Below are 15587 nucleotides of genomic sequence, written 5' to 3' on the forward strand. Positions count from 1 at the left end.
CCTAGTCAGCATACTATGATGTAATGGAGTCTATGTGTCCTCACACTATTCCTGGCAAGGCTTTCTCTGCATTTTCCCTTCACTTTGTGCTCAAGAGCCCTCAGTGATTGGCTGTATAAGCCTATATACACAAAGAGTAGGCCCATTTCATTTATATAGCAACATAATCTCTTCATTCCTGTCTCTAGATTCTGATCCAGAGGATACTTATGTCAAAACGAAATATTTCATATCTCCCATTGATGAGAACCGTTAATAAAGAAACCACAAGATATGTTCTGCCTTCCTTTCACTTCATTCCAGGCCAGGAAATTTCAGATATTCATTCTATCCCTTCCTTTATTATCTTTAGTTTTTCTATTGTCCTATCCACCTCATCCATCATTCTCTCTGTTGCTATGGATATGAATATTTCCTCATTCCCTCTCTAGTCTTACGTATGTGTATGTGTGTGCCTACATCCTTCTTCCTGAACATATATGTAGGATTACCTTCTCTCCTCTCTCTCTCTCTCTCTCTCTCTCTCTCCCTCTCTCTCTCTCTCTCTCTCTCTCTCTCTCTCTCTCTCTCTCTCTCTCTCTCTTCCTCTCTCTCTCTCTCTCCTCTCCTCTCTCTCTCTCTCTCTCTTCCTCTCTCTCCTCTCTCTCTCTCTCTCTCTCTCTCTCTCTCTCTCTCTCTCTCTAACTCTCTCTCCTCTCCATGTAAGATTTCTCCTCTCAGCTCTTTAAATGCTAAAAACAATCTTCTTGAAACTCTGTTCAAGATAGGATATGTGAAGGTTCCGATGGCTGTGTGCAGAGTATGTGTCATGCAAAGAGATTTTGAATATACTCATAGTGAAAGGTAGATTGAATGACCTCCCATTAATCCAGTTCTTATACGGGAGTCCTTGTGCCCTCATGTATCATACACATGACTCACAAGGGAGAATAGCATAAGTCTAGACACTGAACACATCAGTGCTCATGGTATATGGGCATATTGAAGGAGTCAAGTGATATGGATTCATCCATGTGTAGACAAGAAATCTGCATGTTCACATAACACTAGCAAAGAAATGGAGAGGAGAATTCATAAGAATGTAGAACTTTTCAATATCTGAGTGTATGAACTGCCAGAAAATGGTGGTCTCCTTCCTATTTAAATAACCAGGAAAAGTATGATTCCACAGATGGGAGGTGTGTTTGAATCTTCCACCATTTTTTTCCATGTGATTTTATATAAGAATGAATATACTCAGTCTGTTTTTCCTTTGACTACCCTAAAAGTCTTCCCTTCCTAAGTCAGACAGGTGTTTCTCAAGGTCCTAATGGAACTCCTTCTATTGCATCCTCCCCATTATTACAAATTGGTAATAATGTAAAATTCTTTAGGAAATGATTGTGTTTATGAGTACAGGAGTGTGTGCAGGAGTGTCTTCTTCCTAGTCTCTGAGTCTCTGGCCCACTTCCATCCCATCCCTTGGGCATCACTGGTTATTAACAAGAAGAGATCAGACCAGGTTGAGGGGGGTACACTGTGCCCACTCCTTTTTGTGTGTGCATTGCTTTAGATATCTATGAACAGAATTGTTTCCTGAAATCAATTTGGGTGGTGATGAAGTGTTTATTGCCCTCCAGGGAAAGCTGTTCCGTATACTCTGAGCCCCAATGCTACATTGAATTGGGCTCCTGCATCTTAATTCTTGCTCTTCTTCAGTCTTTGTGGAAGCAGAGAGAGACAAGTTGAGTGAGACATATCCATGATCATTGCATGTCGGGGGAGAAGCACTCTCCCTCTGGCTGGTAGAACATCACAGACTAGTCTAAGGTGGGACAGGAAAGGGCACAATGAGCTGTGGTCAAGAGCTTGTTATTGGGAAGGCTTCCTCCTATCCCACCCTGCATCCCCCCCACCATTCTGCCACCCAACCAGGATCTTTTGTACAGCTGACAATCTCCCACCTCTATTCTCTGTCCCTCATCTCCAGCTTGCTTCCCACCAATGAAGTCCTGTCAATCTGCCCCCACCCTCCACCCACTCCAAGGCTCTCTGATCCTTTGGCCAACTCTTGACCACCTCTGCCCCATTTGGACTGTCAAAGGCCCTCCTTCACACACATAGCAGTCCCCCTCCCAGAGAGAGAATTGTCTGAGGGCAGGAGAAAAGGACTTTGCCCAGCCTGCTACCTACAAGGGTCAGGAAACGTTGAAGGAGAGCCCAAATGGAGTCAGTTCTGAGTCATCCCAATTTCACAAGTGGAGAAGCCAAGGGATTGTGCTCAGGCTCATCTTGGGGGCTGTCCATCCCCTTTTGACCCAAAGGCCAGGGGAGTGATTGGTCCCTCTCTTAGGCCAGGTTGATGCCTGCCAGCATCCCTAGCTCTGAGGGAAATTTCTTCAGCAGCTGTGCTGGAGTAGCTTGCAGGGAATTTGGGCCACTTTAGCTTGGCTCTCAGTGGAAGCAGAGCCCAGGAGATGAAAGGCAGCTACCCTGGCAGGCTCCCAGGCCGTCTTTGGCCCTTTGCTGTCTGTGTGAGCCCTGGCCAAGCCCCTGCCTTACTTCTTGACTTCACAGTGTCCCTGAGGCCCCCCCCCAACCCCCCCGCCAGAGCCACACGTGCCCCCCTCCCGCGGGGCTGTGACAGGTCTGGAGGAACCAGTCCTGGACCTTTTCCCTGCCCTGGGAGCTGTCCCTGGTCCTCAGCTTGTGCTCCCTGCCCACAGGTCTCCCAGCTCAGGCAGCTGAGGTTGGCCTGGGCTTTGGGCGGGTCGCCACATCTGTCTCCTGTGCAGTAGCCATTCTCAGCCAGAGGGGGAGCCGTAGCCTAGCGGAGCTGAGCCCTGGCTAGGCGCCCCTCCCCCGCTCAGAGCTGATGGCCAGTGACCTCAGCGCCTGGACATTCTGCAGGGCTCCTGCGTCAACTCCCTCCCCCCTCCATCGGCCCCCAACGGGCATCACCCGCCCACCCGCCTGGCCTCAGCTCCTCTCGCGCCACCCCCCACCCCCGTCCAGCTCCGCCGCGTGCGCTTCCAGGCGGCTCCCCACGCACCCACTGCGGCTCATCTCCTCGCTCCCACCTTTGCTGCTGCAAGTGGCCTGGTGCGGGGCTGTTACACACTGTGGCCATCCCGGGAGCCCGGCATGGACGGAGGGAGGCACAGGCACCCTTATTGCTGCCCGGGGCCCCTCTGCTGTGTGTCCACACGTCCCTGCGTCAGCCCTTCAAAAGCCCACCCCATTGGGCCCGCTGGGTTCTGGTGCACGAGGCCTCCAAGATGGCCGCTGCCCAATCTAGGGGCTGCTGGGGGGCTGTAAGGGGGCCCGATAAGGAATCAGCAATCCCTAGAGAGCACGCGGGAGTGCTCAGATCTCAATAGCATGGGAATGCCGCAGAGAATTCAGAATACCATTCTTCAGGAGACCCTCCTCTCATATTCCAGTCTAGGGCTGGGCAGGGCCAATGGGGGAGCACTCATTCAGGCTCAATAAGCAAAGAAGGGAAGCTCACCGAGGAGGAGAGATGTCTGACTCTTCCACCATCGCATTCCATAGGAATGAATATTGCCAGCCTGTGTTGCCTTGGGTTGCCATGACTCTTCTGCCTCAGTCAGGCATGTGTCTCTGAAAGTGCCTCTGTGGGCCGCCTTTGGGCTTCTGCCACCGTAACTGCCAATGGATGGGGATGACAGCATTTTATGGAGTGATTTGGGGGAACAAGAATTTGCATGTGAGCATGGAAGGGTCTTCTCTGGGTGTGTGGCTGGCTGAGGGGCTGGGTGGGGTTCATGTGGGAGTATCCCATGCTGCACTGCAACATTTGTTGGATCCATGGTAGCAGGTTGGAAGATGTCAGGTTGGAGTGGAGACACCTTCTGCTTTGTGCTTTCTTTTAGATTCCTGTTAACTAGAGTATTTGTAGGAATAAGGGTGGGCCTATTAAGAAGGGCCTTTAGCCTTCCTGGGAGGATGCTCTCTCATATCCCTGGCCCCATGTTTACAAATAACTGCACTGGACTCCTGCTTCAGGCCTCATCTTTTTCTTCAGGCTGCTGGCAACAGAGAGACAATGTTAAAGAGAGACTGGCCATAAGGATGACCTCTGCAGGTTGTAGTAGAAGCCTTCTGCCCTGCTTGGAGGAACTTCCCTGATTACACTGTGTGGGAAATGCAGGGGCTGATGAGGTCTAGAGCAGGGATTGTGATTCAGCAGGCTTCCATCCCTACCCTGATTTCCCCTAAAATCCTTCTGCAGCCCAAGCAGGTTACTTTAAACAGCTTGCAATTCCCACCTTTGTTCAGTCTGTGATCTCCACTTTCCCTGTGATTATTGAAAGCCCAGAAGCCACTCAGTCCATGTCTACCAAGTCTATGTACGTCCCTGTCACTCCATGGTACCCCTATTTACCCATGTACCCCATTTTCTTAATGCACAAGATAACTCCCTCAGCAGCTCATAATCTAGAAGAGGAATTCTCTGAGACCAGAAACATGGACCTTGCCTAGGCTTCTACCTCTACATCCAAGGATCTTGTTCATGGAGGGTCCAGAAATCACGAGGGGGTGAGAAGATCCCTGATTTCCTACATGAAAGAAATTCTGGCAAGGTCTCACCTACACCAGCCTTTTCCAAAGCCCCTTATCACTTGATCTCTTCTCCATGACTGAAGACTCCGAGAAGTCCTGGCTCTATGGGGAATGCCTCCACTTGATTCTGAGGGAACCTGGGTCCATGAAGCTTGGATCTCAGAAGAGTTAGCTGCCAAGATGTAATCCATCTACCTTGGCAGACAAGAGTTCGGCACTCTGACCTGGATTTCTCCTCCTGGCTGTACTGTAACCCTCATCCAAACCCCTTTCCTTTTGACTTCACTTAGCCTTTTTAATTAAAGGAGAAGGATGAACCAGATGACCTCTGAGGTCTCTCCCAGCCTCCAGGCCACCCAAATCTCCAACCCCTTCAGAGTCCTTTCCTACATCCTTCCCCAGCTCCAGTCACCCAGTCAAAGCCTCCTTGCTCTATGACAACAACACTACCAGTCTAAAGCTATTCAACAAACGATCTATGATTTCAGCCTAGAATATTGCCCATGGGTTTCCTGGGCCTTCCTGTCCTGAGCCACAGGTGCCCCCAGGCTACAGGGACTGTCTCACCTCAGAATGGAAAGCCACAGTCCTGGGGTGACCAGTAGGAATCATTTCTTTCCCTTGGGACTGGATTCAGCAGTCTGTTGATTGTGTTTCCCGATGACTTTTCTGACAAGTAAATTTCAGGGTGAACTTTGGGTAAATTCCCAGAATTCTCTCCCCTCTTAGACATCCATTAGCAGCCCTAGGAGGACAAGCAGACAAGAAAAGGTGAGTCCAGTCCAGCCAGAGCCTTGTCTTTTTAACCTCTCCTAGCTGATACCTGGTTAGCAGTGAAGTCAGTGCCCACCTTGATCAGGCAGTGGTACTTCTTCCAACAACCCTACCCCACTTTGAATGGTCTCCCACTGAGTTTCTTTCTAATCTCTCTGCCAGCAGTCATTACTCCTCTAACTCCAATATTCTCAGGCTTCATTTTTCGGTCCCCGCCTCCTTTTCCCCTCCCTTATCAACAATGCTAGAAAGCAGCACTTAGGGTTTGGGATTTTCCAGGTGGGTGGGGGGAGATGGAGATTCCTTACTTCTGCTGCTTCCAGGGAGTCTGGCAGAGAGGGAGACTGTGATGTATGGACAGATCCCCTGGGCTGTCTCTATCCCTACACCTCTCCTGCCTCGTATAAGCCCACCTCCTCCAGACAGCATATTATGATATAATGGGGGTCTTTGTTTCATCAGACTTTTCTCATCAGGGGAATCTCTTCATCTCCACCTTCTCATTCCTGCTCTGGATGTCTTGTTGTTTGGTTCTCTCATTCCCATATACAGGAAGTTCAGGCCCATTTCATTGATGTATTTGTTCTCTCCATTCCTATGACTCTGGAGTCTCTAATTTATTTTATAACAGAACATTTGTGTGTATAAAAATGTAGAGAATGTATGACATCTCCTGTGTAATGAGGACAGAGAACATATTCAGGGTTCCAAGACCTGCGGCTACCCTGTCCTTATTCCTCTCTAGCATTACTTATACTGGTTCTATTATTTCATGTTCATGACTGACATACCCTGGGTCCTCAAAAATATAAGCAAACATCTTTATTATCCTAAACCTCAATGTCTAGGCGAACGGAGATTCTCTCTGTATTTCTATATATCTACATATATTCTCTCTTATAGATAGATAGAAAGAGTTTTTGTCTTCCTTTGAATCATATATGGGCTCTTCTCCCTCTCTGTATACCTGAAAGGCTTCTCCTTCCTCTCCCCCTGGGCTGGGCTCCTATTGGTGTCCACAGACAGTGTCTTATTATTCACATATGGGAGTAAAGAGGGAATATGTGGACCACAGGAAGAGCAATCTAGGTGGAATCAGCTGTCACCAGTGCAGGTCTCATATATGATATAAGCTACCCGAGAGCACAAGTATATGAACAAGGAGAAGCGCACTTGAATAATCAAATGGCACTTCCCAAGGGAGAATACAGTAAATCTCTGCACCCCAAATACAAGAGTTTTCATACTAATTGGCTCTATATGTCACACAGGGAGTCATTAATGCCTAGAAAGGACAGGTCAGTGCAGAATTCTGCACACCAAGATGGTATAGAGGAGAATTCCTAATATGAATCTATAAAGAGAATACAGCAATGCCGGAATATATGGGGGAAGAGGGAAAGGGTGAGTGCTGCTCCATGTTTCAATAACCAGATAAACAGGGATCCTGATCAGGGGATGATATATCTAAGCCGTACTACTGACCTCTTCTTTGGGATTTTCCAAAGGAATCAACGTGCTCAACTGCTTTCTCCTTTGGCTTTCTCATCTCTTCTTGTATTTCAAGCAGCTGTTTCTGAAAGCCCTTTTATTACACCTGTTTAGTCTTCTCTCCAAGATTCCTGAAGGATATCAATGAATTTTTTTGAAATGATTTAATTGACGGGTACAGGAGAGTGTATATATCTGGTGTGAAAATCTGTATCTATGTCTGTGTCAGTGTGAATATTTGTGTTTGTGTCTCCTGCCTTCTCTCCCATTCCTTGTTGGATGGATCCTTGGTTAGACAGTCGTGAGGATTTATGTAGATCCCAAGCCCATTCCTTGGGTTGGGTTTTCCCTTAAGAATTTCATTTACTACACAATAATTGCTGGAGAGAGTTTTCGGTTTGTTGATATTATACTTAAAATTAAAACCATACTGGAGAAAAGTTGTCCTCATATATATCTGGTCCCATTTGTCCTTTCAAATTGGGACTGGGTTATTTGCTTCTGGCCTCATCTTTCCCCGTTCAACCTTTTTGGAATCAAGGAGACAATATTAGTGAGAGGTGTCCTTGATCTGATCACTTCTAGATGGGGCTAATGTCCTCTTCCTGTTTGCAATAGCCCCACAGACTGGCTCATTGAGGCCATGGAAGTGTCACATGTGCCCTGATTTAGGTGCTGTTCCTTCAGACTTCCTATCCTACCCTGATTTCCCCTAGGATCCTTCTGCAGCACTAGGAGAATCCATTAAACAACTCAACAGTTCCCACCTTTATTCAGTTCATGATCTTCATTTTCCATATAATAGCACTGAATCTATGACTACCACCAAGCCTTACTTGATCCCTATTCCTTTCATGATACCCATCTTTGCACTCTCTCTACCCCATTCTTCCTGTCCAAGAACTCCTTCAACATGCTGAGACCCCAGAGGAGGAATTCTCTGAGATCAGCAACATGGACCTTGACTGAGCTTTACCTCTAAATCCAAGGAATATGTTCAAAGAGGTTCCAGAAATGTATGAGTGGGATGGGCAAATCCCTGTATTCCTAAGGTCACTTTAAGGGAAGGTCACTTCTCCACTAGGCTGATCCAAACCCCTTAACTTGACCTCTTCTCCTCTATGGTTGAAGACTCCCAGAAGACCTGGCTCTATGGCGTATTTCTCTATCCGATTCTGAGGCAACCTGAGTCCGTGAAGTTTGGCTCTCAGAAGAGGTAGCTGCCAAGATGTAAGCCAGCTTGCTTGGCAGACAAGAGGATCCTGGACTCAGGGCCTGCTTTTGCCCATTCCCTTCCTGGCTGTGTAACCTAGACCAAACTCCTCCCGTATTCTTCACTTCATGTAACCCTTTCTGTCCAAAGATTAGGTTGCGGGTGGGAAGGAAAAGAAAATGATCTGTTTCCAATGAATAATGTATGAAAATGACCAAATAAAATAATGTTTTAAAAACAAAAAAACAAAAAAAATTAGGTTGGACAACATGACCTCTGAGATCCCTTCCAGTCTCCATCCTCAAATCTACAAGCCCCTTCAGACTCCTCTCCATCATTGCCTCTCCATCTCCCTTCACCCAAACAGCCTACTCCCTCTATGACAAAAACGCTGCCAGTCTAATGGTTTTTGGTGAGCCAGGCCTCATCCAACTAGTTCAGGCAATGTTCTATGCCTAAAGTCTACCATAGCACATGGTTCTCCCTGGACCTTCCTCCTGAGCAACAGGTGTCACCCCTTCCTACTGGGACTGTCTCACCTCTGAATGGAAAGCTGTTGTTCTGGAGGGACTAGCAGGAGTCTTATCTTTCTTTTGAGTCAGGATTCAGCAGTCTGTGGCTTCTATTTCCTCACCACTTCTCTGCCAATTGATCCTCAGAGTTGCCTTTGGGTAGATTTCTGGACCTCTCTCCCCTCTCAGACATCCATTAGCAGCCCTAGGGGAACAAGCAGACAAGAGAAGATGAGTTCTGGCTTGCCAGACCCTCCCCTTGTTAATCCTTCCAATCAGAGATGTGGTGAGCAGTGAAGTCAGTGTCCACCGTGGTGAAGCAGAGGTACTACTCCCAAAAACCCTGCCCCAATCTCCATGGTCTTGCAATGGGAATCCCACTAAATTCTCTGCCAGAAATCAGTGCCCCTCTCACTCCAACCCTCTCAGGCTTCATTTCCATTCCATCATTCTCACTTCCTGCCTCCTTTTCCATGTTCTCACCATCAATGCTACAAGGGACCCCAAGGGGTTGGGCTTGTTCAGGAGGGTGCGGGGAGATGGACTTTCCTTACTTCTGCTCTCTCCAGGGAGTCTGTGAAGAAGGGAGATGACTATAGTGACTGTGAAGGATGAGCAGAGCGCCAGGGGTGTCTCTATCCCTACACCTCTGCTTCCTCTTATGACCCTGTCCCCTCCAGTCAGCATATTATGATGTAATGGGTTCTTTGTGTCATCAGACTATTCTCATCATGAGGATCTCTGCATCTCCCTCTTCCCTTCCTACTTGGGAGATATCTCAGTATTTGGCTCTGTATTCATATATACAGAGAGATCCAGCCCATTTCATTGATATATCTATTCACTATATGACTCTGAAGTCTCTCTTTTTTTTTTAAATATATTTTATTTGATCATTTCCAAGCATTATTCGTTAAAGACATAGATCATTTTCTTTTCCTCCCCCCCACCCCCCATAGCCGACGCGTAAGTCCACTGGGCATTAGATGTTGTCTTGATTTGAACCCATTGCTTTGTTGATAGTATTTGCATTAGAGTGTTCATTTAGAGTCTATCCTCTGTCATGTCCCCATAACCTCTGTATTCAGGCAGTTGCTTTTTCTCTGTGTTTCCACTCCCATAGTTTATCCTTTGCTTATGAATGGTGTTTTTTTCTCCTGGATCCCTGCAAGTTGTTCAGGGACATTACACCGCCACTAATGGAGAAGTCCATTACGTTCGATTATACCACAGTGTATTAGTCTCTGTGTACAATGTTCTCCTGGTTCTGCTCCTCTCGCTCTGCATCACTTCCTGGAGGTTGTTCCAGTCTCCATGGAACTCCTCCACTTTATTATTCCTTTTAGCACAATAGTATTCCATCACCAACATATACCACAATTTGCTCAGCCATTCCCCAATTGATGGGCATCCCCTCGTTTTCCAGTTTTGGGCCACCACAAAGAGCGCAGCTATGAATATTTTTGTACAAGTCTTTGTGTCCATTAATTCTTTGGGGTACAAACCCAGCAGTGCTATGGCCGGATCAAAGGGCAGACAGTCTTTTATCACCCTTTGGGCATAGTTCCAAATTGCCCTCCAGAATGGTTGGATCAGTTCACAGCTCCACCAGCAATGAATTAATGTCCCTACTTTGCCACATCCCCTCCAGCATTCATTACTTTCCTTTGCTGTTATGTTAGCCAATCTGCTAGGTGTGAGGTGATACCTCAGAGTTGTTTTGATTTGCATCTCTCTGATTATAAGAGATTTAAAACACTTCTTCATGTGCTTGTTAATAGTTTTGATTTCTTTATCTGAGAACTGCCTATCCATTTCCCTTGCCCATTTATCAATTGGAGAATGGCTTGATTTTTTGTACAATTGATTTAGCTCATTATAAATATGAGTAATTAAACCTTTGTCAGAGGTTTCTATGAAGATTTTTTCCCAATTTATTGTTTCCCTTCTGATTTTAGTTATATTGGTTTTGTTTGTACAAAAGCTTTTTAGTTTGATGTAGTCAAAATTATTTCTTTTACATTTTGTGATTCTTTCTATATATTGCTTGGTTTTAAAGCCTTTCCCCTCCCAAAGGTCTGACATGTATACTATTCTGTGTTTACCCAATTTACTTATGGTTTCCTTCTTTATGTTTAAGTCACTCACCCATTTTGAATTTATCTTGGTGTAGGGTGTGAGGTGTTGATCTATTCCTAGTCTCTCCCACACTGTCTTCCAATTTTCCCAGCAGTTTTTATCGAATAGTGGATTTTTGTCCCAAAAGCTGGGATTTTTGGGTTTATAGTATACTGTCTTGCTGAGGTCGCTTTCCCCCAGTCTATTCCACTGATCTTCCTTTCTGTCTCTTAGCCAGTACCAAATTGTTTTGATGACTGCTGCTTTGTAATATAGTTTTAGGTCAGGGACTGCAAGGCCCCCATCATATGTGTTTTCTTTCATTATTTCCCTGGATATCCTTGATCTTTTGTTCTTCCAAATGAACTTTGTTATGGTGTTTTCTAAATCAGTGAAGAAGTATTTTGGTAGTTCAATGGGTATGGCACTAAATAGATAAATAAGTTTGGGTAGAATGGTCATTTTTATTATATTGGCTCGTCCTATTTTATTATATTGGCTCGTCCTATTTTATTATATTGGCTCGTCCTATTTTATTATATTGGCTCGTCCTATTGAAGTCTCTCACATAATATATAAAGGAACATTTGTGTGCATGAGAATTCAGAGAATATATGATATCTCCTGTATCTGAGGATAGAGAATATATTCACATATGTAAGACATCAGACTGCCCCTTCCTTATTCCTCTCCAGAATTACTAATAAGTGTTCTAGCAATTCATTTCCAGGTCTTACACTTCCTCTGTCCTCACAACCCCCAGCAATCATCCCTTATCGTCCTCCTTCTTGTCTAGGCACTCACAGATTCTCTCTATTCATTCCTATATATTGACATATATTCTCTCCAGATAGACAGACAGACAGACAGACAGACAGACAGACAGATAGCCAGACAGATAGATAGAGCTTTATCTTCCTTTCTCTGATTTATATATAATTTCTTCTCTCTGTATACCTATAAGGATTCAGCTTCCCCTCCCATTGGGATAGGCTTTGGATGATGTCGATTGATGCCCACAGACAGTGTCTCATTCCTCACATATAAGGAATCTAGATAGAATCAGTTCTCACCTGTACAGGACTCATTATAGATAAATGCTACCTGGGAACTCACATATGTGAACAAGAACTACAATTGCATAATCATATGGCATTTCCCAAGGGAGAATACAGTGAATTTCTATTCCCTAAATATAGGAGTTTTCATAATTTTGGCTACATAGATCACAAAGGGAGTCAGTAATGCCTAGAAAGGACTCGTCAGGGCTGTATTCTGGACACGAAGGGAATGTAGAGGATAATTCCTAATATGAATCTATAAAGAGAACAAAGAATACTGGAATATATGGGGGAAAGGAGAATGCCTGAGTGCTCCTCTATGACTAAATAACCCAAAAAGACAGGGATCCTGCCTAGGGCATGATAGTTCTGAGCCTTCCACTGACCTCTTCCATGGGATTTAACATAGGAATCAAAGTGCTCAACTCCTTTCCCCTTTTGCTTCCTCAATTTTCCTCCTAACTCAGGTAGGCCCTTTTGACACCCCCTTTTGTCTTCTCTTCATGATTTCTGAAGGATATCAATGAAAATATTTTTGAGACAATTGCATTGAGGGGTAGAGCAATTCATGTGAATCTGGTATGAAAGTCTTCATTTATCTCTATGTCAGTGTGAATATTTGTGTGTGTGTGTTTCCTGCCTTCTCTCCCATCCCTTGTTGGATGGATCCTTAATCAGACAGTTGTGGGGATTTATGTAGACTCCATACCCATTTTTTGTGTTGGGTTTTCCCTTAAGATTTTGATTTCCTATAGTAATTTCTGGAGTGAGTTTGGGGTTGTTGATAACATGCTTATAACCCCTCCTCAGGAAATTGTCCTCATATATTCCTGGTCCCATTTGTCCTGACAAATTGGACTGGGCTGGTGCTTCTGGCCTCATCTTTCCCTCTTCAGCCTTTTTAGAATCATGGTTACAATGTTAGTGAGAGATATCTTTGAGCTGATCCCTTCAAGATGGGGCAAATCCACTCTTCCTCTTTGGGATAGCCACACAGACTGGCTCAATAAGCCAATGGAAGTGTCACATTTGCCCTGATCGATGGGCTGTTAATTTAGGCTTCCATCCTGACGTTCTTTCCCCAAGGACCCATTTCCTGCCCAAGCAAGTTCCTTTAAACAACTCAGAATTCCTACCTTTATACTGTTTGTAATCTCCATATTGCATTTGATTATTGATAGCACAAATTCACTCAATTCACATCTACCAAATATTTCTTTATCCCTTTCAAGCCATGTTACCCCCTCTTTACCCATCTCTACCCCATTCTTAATGTCCAAGAACTCCTTCAGCAGCTTAGACCCCAGAGGAAGAATTCTTGGAGATCAACAAGGAGGACCTTTCCTAAGCTTTTTCCTCCATATCACAGGAAAATGTTCAAAGAGAGTTCCGAAGGAATTAGGGGCATGGAAAATTCCCTACATTTCTAAATGGTAGAAATTCAGGGAAAGACACTTCCACTACTAAGTGTTTACCCAAGGCTGATCCAACGCCCCTCAGGGGCTTGGATGGCCCCTCAACTGATCTCTTCTCCATGACTGAAGACTCTCAGAAGTCCTGGTTCTATGGCGTAGTTATACATCTACTTCTCAGGGAGCCCATCCAGGGAATCTGAGTCTATGAGTCTTGGCTCTCAGAAGTGGTAGCTGCCAAGATATAAGCCAGCTAGCTTGGCAGACAAGAGAGTTCAGTACTCTGAACCTGGATTTGCCCCTCCTGGCTGTACTGTAACCCTGATCCAAACCCCTCCCCTATTGACTTCACTTAGCCTTTCTATCAAATGAGGTCCGTACAGATGAGCTCTGAGATCTCTTGTAGCCACCAGGCAAACCAAACTTACAATGCCCTTCATACTCCTGTCCTACATCCTTCCCCAGCTCCAGTCACTGAGTCATACAGCCTCCTCCCACTATGACAAAACAGTACCAGTCTAAAGCCTTTTGGTGGGCCAGCCTCCATCCAGCTAGTTCAACACACATTCTATGCTTTAAGCCTAGAATATACCCCATGGGTTTCCCTGGGCCTTCCTGTCCTGAGCCACAGGTGCCCCCCTCAAAAGTCCCTGTGGGACTGTCTCACCTCAGAATGGAAAGCTATGGTTCTGGTGGGAGCAGCAGGGATCTTTTCCCTTCTTTGCACTGGATTCAGCAGTCTGTGGCTTGTGTTTCGTGACCACTTTCCTGATTACTGCTTCTCAGGATGTTCTTAGGCAAGTCCTGGTTTCTCTGGCTTCTCAGACAAGCATTCCCAGCTCTAAGAGGAAAAGCAGACAAGTGGAGATGAGCCCAGGCTAGACAGACCCTGTTTCCTGCTGACACCTGATTGGAAGTGATGTCAGAGCCCACCTTGATCAGGAAATGGTCATTCTCCCAACCACCCTGCTCCAAGTCTAGTCTCTATTATTTCTCACTGGGCATCCCACTCACATCTGTGCCAGGAGTTAGTGCCCCTCTAAACCCCACACTCGGGGTCCATTTGCCCTCTACCTTTTCCTCTCCCCAGTTCCTTTTTGTCTCCCCTCCACAAGAGGCTCCTAGGTGCCTAGGCCAAGGTGTGGTTTGCAGAGGGAGAGGGAATGTGGGGTTCTCTTACTTCTGCTGTCTAGTGAGACTATCAAGGAGAGAGATGACCACAGGACCTTGACAGATTACCAGAGACCATGGACTGACTGTTTCAATATGTTTGCCCCACTCTCCCTTTATTACCCCTCCTAGTCAGCATACTATGATGTAATGGAGTCTATGTGTCCTCACACTATTCCTGGCAAGGCTTTCTCTGCATTTTTCCCTTCACTTTGTGCTCAAGAGCCCTCAGTGATTGGCTGTATAAGCCTATATACACAAAGAGCAGGCCCATTTCATTTATATAGCAACATAATCTCTTCATTCCTGTCTCTAGATTCTGATCCAGAGGATACTTATGTCGAAACGAAATATTTCATATCTCCCATTGATGAGAACCGTTAATAAAGAGACCACGAGATACTTTCTGCCTTCCTTTCACTTCATTCCAGGCCAGGAATTTTCAGATATTCATTCTATCCCCTCCTTTATTATCTTTAGTTTTTCTATTGCCCCATCCACCTCATCCATCATTCTCTCTGTTGCTATGGATATGAATATTTCCTCATTCCCCCTCTAGTCTTACGTATGTGTATGTGTGTGCCTACATCCTTCTTCCTTCTTCCTGAACATATATGTAGGATTACCTTCTCTCCTCTCTATACAAGATTTCTCCTCTCAGCTCCCTAAATGCTTAAAACAATCTTCCTGAAACTCTGTTCAAGATAGGATATGTGAAGGTTCCCATGGCTGTGCGCAGAGTATGTGTCATTCCAAGAGATTTTTAATATACTCATAGAAGAAGCTATATTGAATGACCTCCCATTAATCCAGTTCTTATACGGGAGTCCTTGTGCCCTCATGTATCATACACATGACTCACAAGGGAGAATAGCATAAGTCTAGACACTGAACACATCAGTGCTCATGATATATGGGCATATTGAAGGAGTCAAGTGATATGGATTCATCCATGTGTAGACAAGAAATCTGCATGCTCACATAGGCAAAGGAGTGGAGAGGAGAATTCATAATAGGAATGTATGAGGGGAACTTATCAATATCTGAATGTATGGACTGACAGAAAATGGTGGCCTCCATCAAGTTTTTATAACCATGGTAGACAGGGTTCTCAACTGGGGGATGTGTTCTAATTTTCCACCATCTTTTTTTCCATTTGATTTTACATAATAATGAATACACTAAGCCTGTTTTTCCATTGGCTACCCTAAAAATCTTCCCATCCTAATAGTCATAGGAAACCCTACTATTGTCTCCTCCCCATTATTAT

General features: G+C 45.2%; 1 long non-coding RNA gene across 4 annotated transcripts; it reads right to left on the reverse strand.

Moving 5' to 3' along the window:
- Positions 1-1585: 1585 nt before the first annotated feature.
- LOC103103348 (uncharacterized) lies at positions 1586-14431 on the reverse strand. Of its 4 annotated transcripts, XR_008914544.1 has the most exons (8): positions 14328-14431; positions 13815-13988; positions 8584-8761; positions 6826-6962; positions 5134-5311; positions 4594-4757; positions 3491-3648; positions 1586-1804 (listed from the first exon to the last, which is right to left on the reverse strand). It is a non-coding gene; the product is annotated as an uncharacterized LOC103103348 (long non-coding RNA). The 4 variants fall into 4 exon arrangements; XR_008914542.1 differs by lacking the exon at positions 4594-4757 and having other exon boundaries at positions 3491-4028; XR_008914543.1 differs by lacking the exon at positions 4594-4757 and having other exon boundaries at positions 3491-4031.
- Between the last annotated feature and the right edge of the window lie 1156 nt (positions 14432-15587).

This window comes from Monodelphis domestica, chromosome X (assembly GCF_027887165.1).
Source record: "Monodelphis domestica isolate mMonDom1 chromosome X, mMonDom1.pri, whole genome shotgun sequence".
NCBI classification, from domain to species: domain Eukaryota; kingdom Metazoa; phylum Chordata; class Mammalia; order Didelphimorphia; family Didelphidae; genus Monodelphis; species Monodelphis domestica.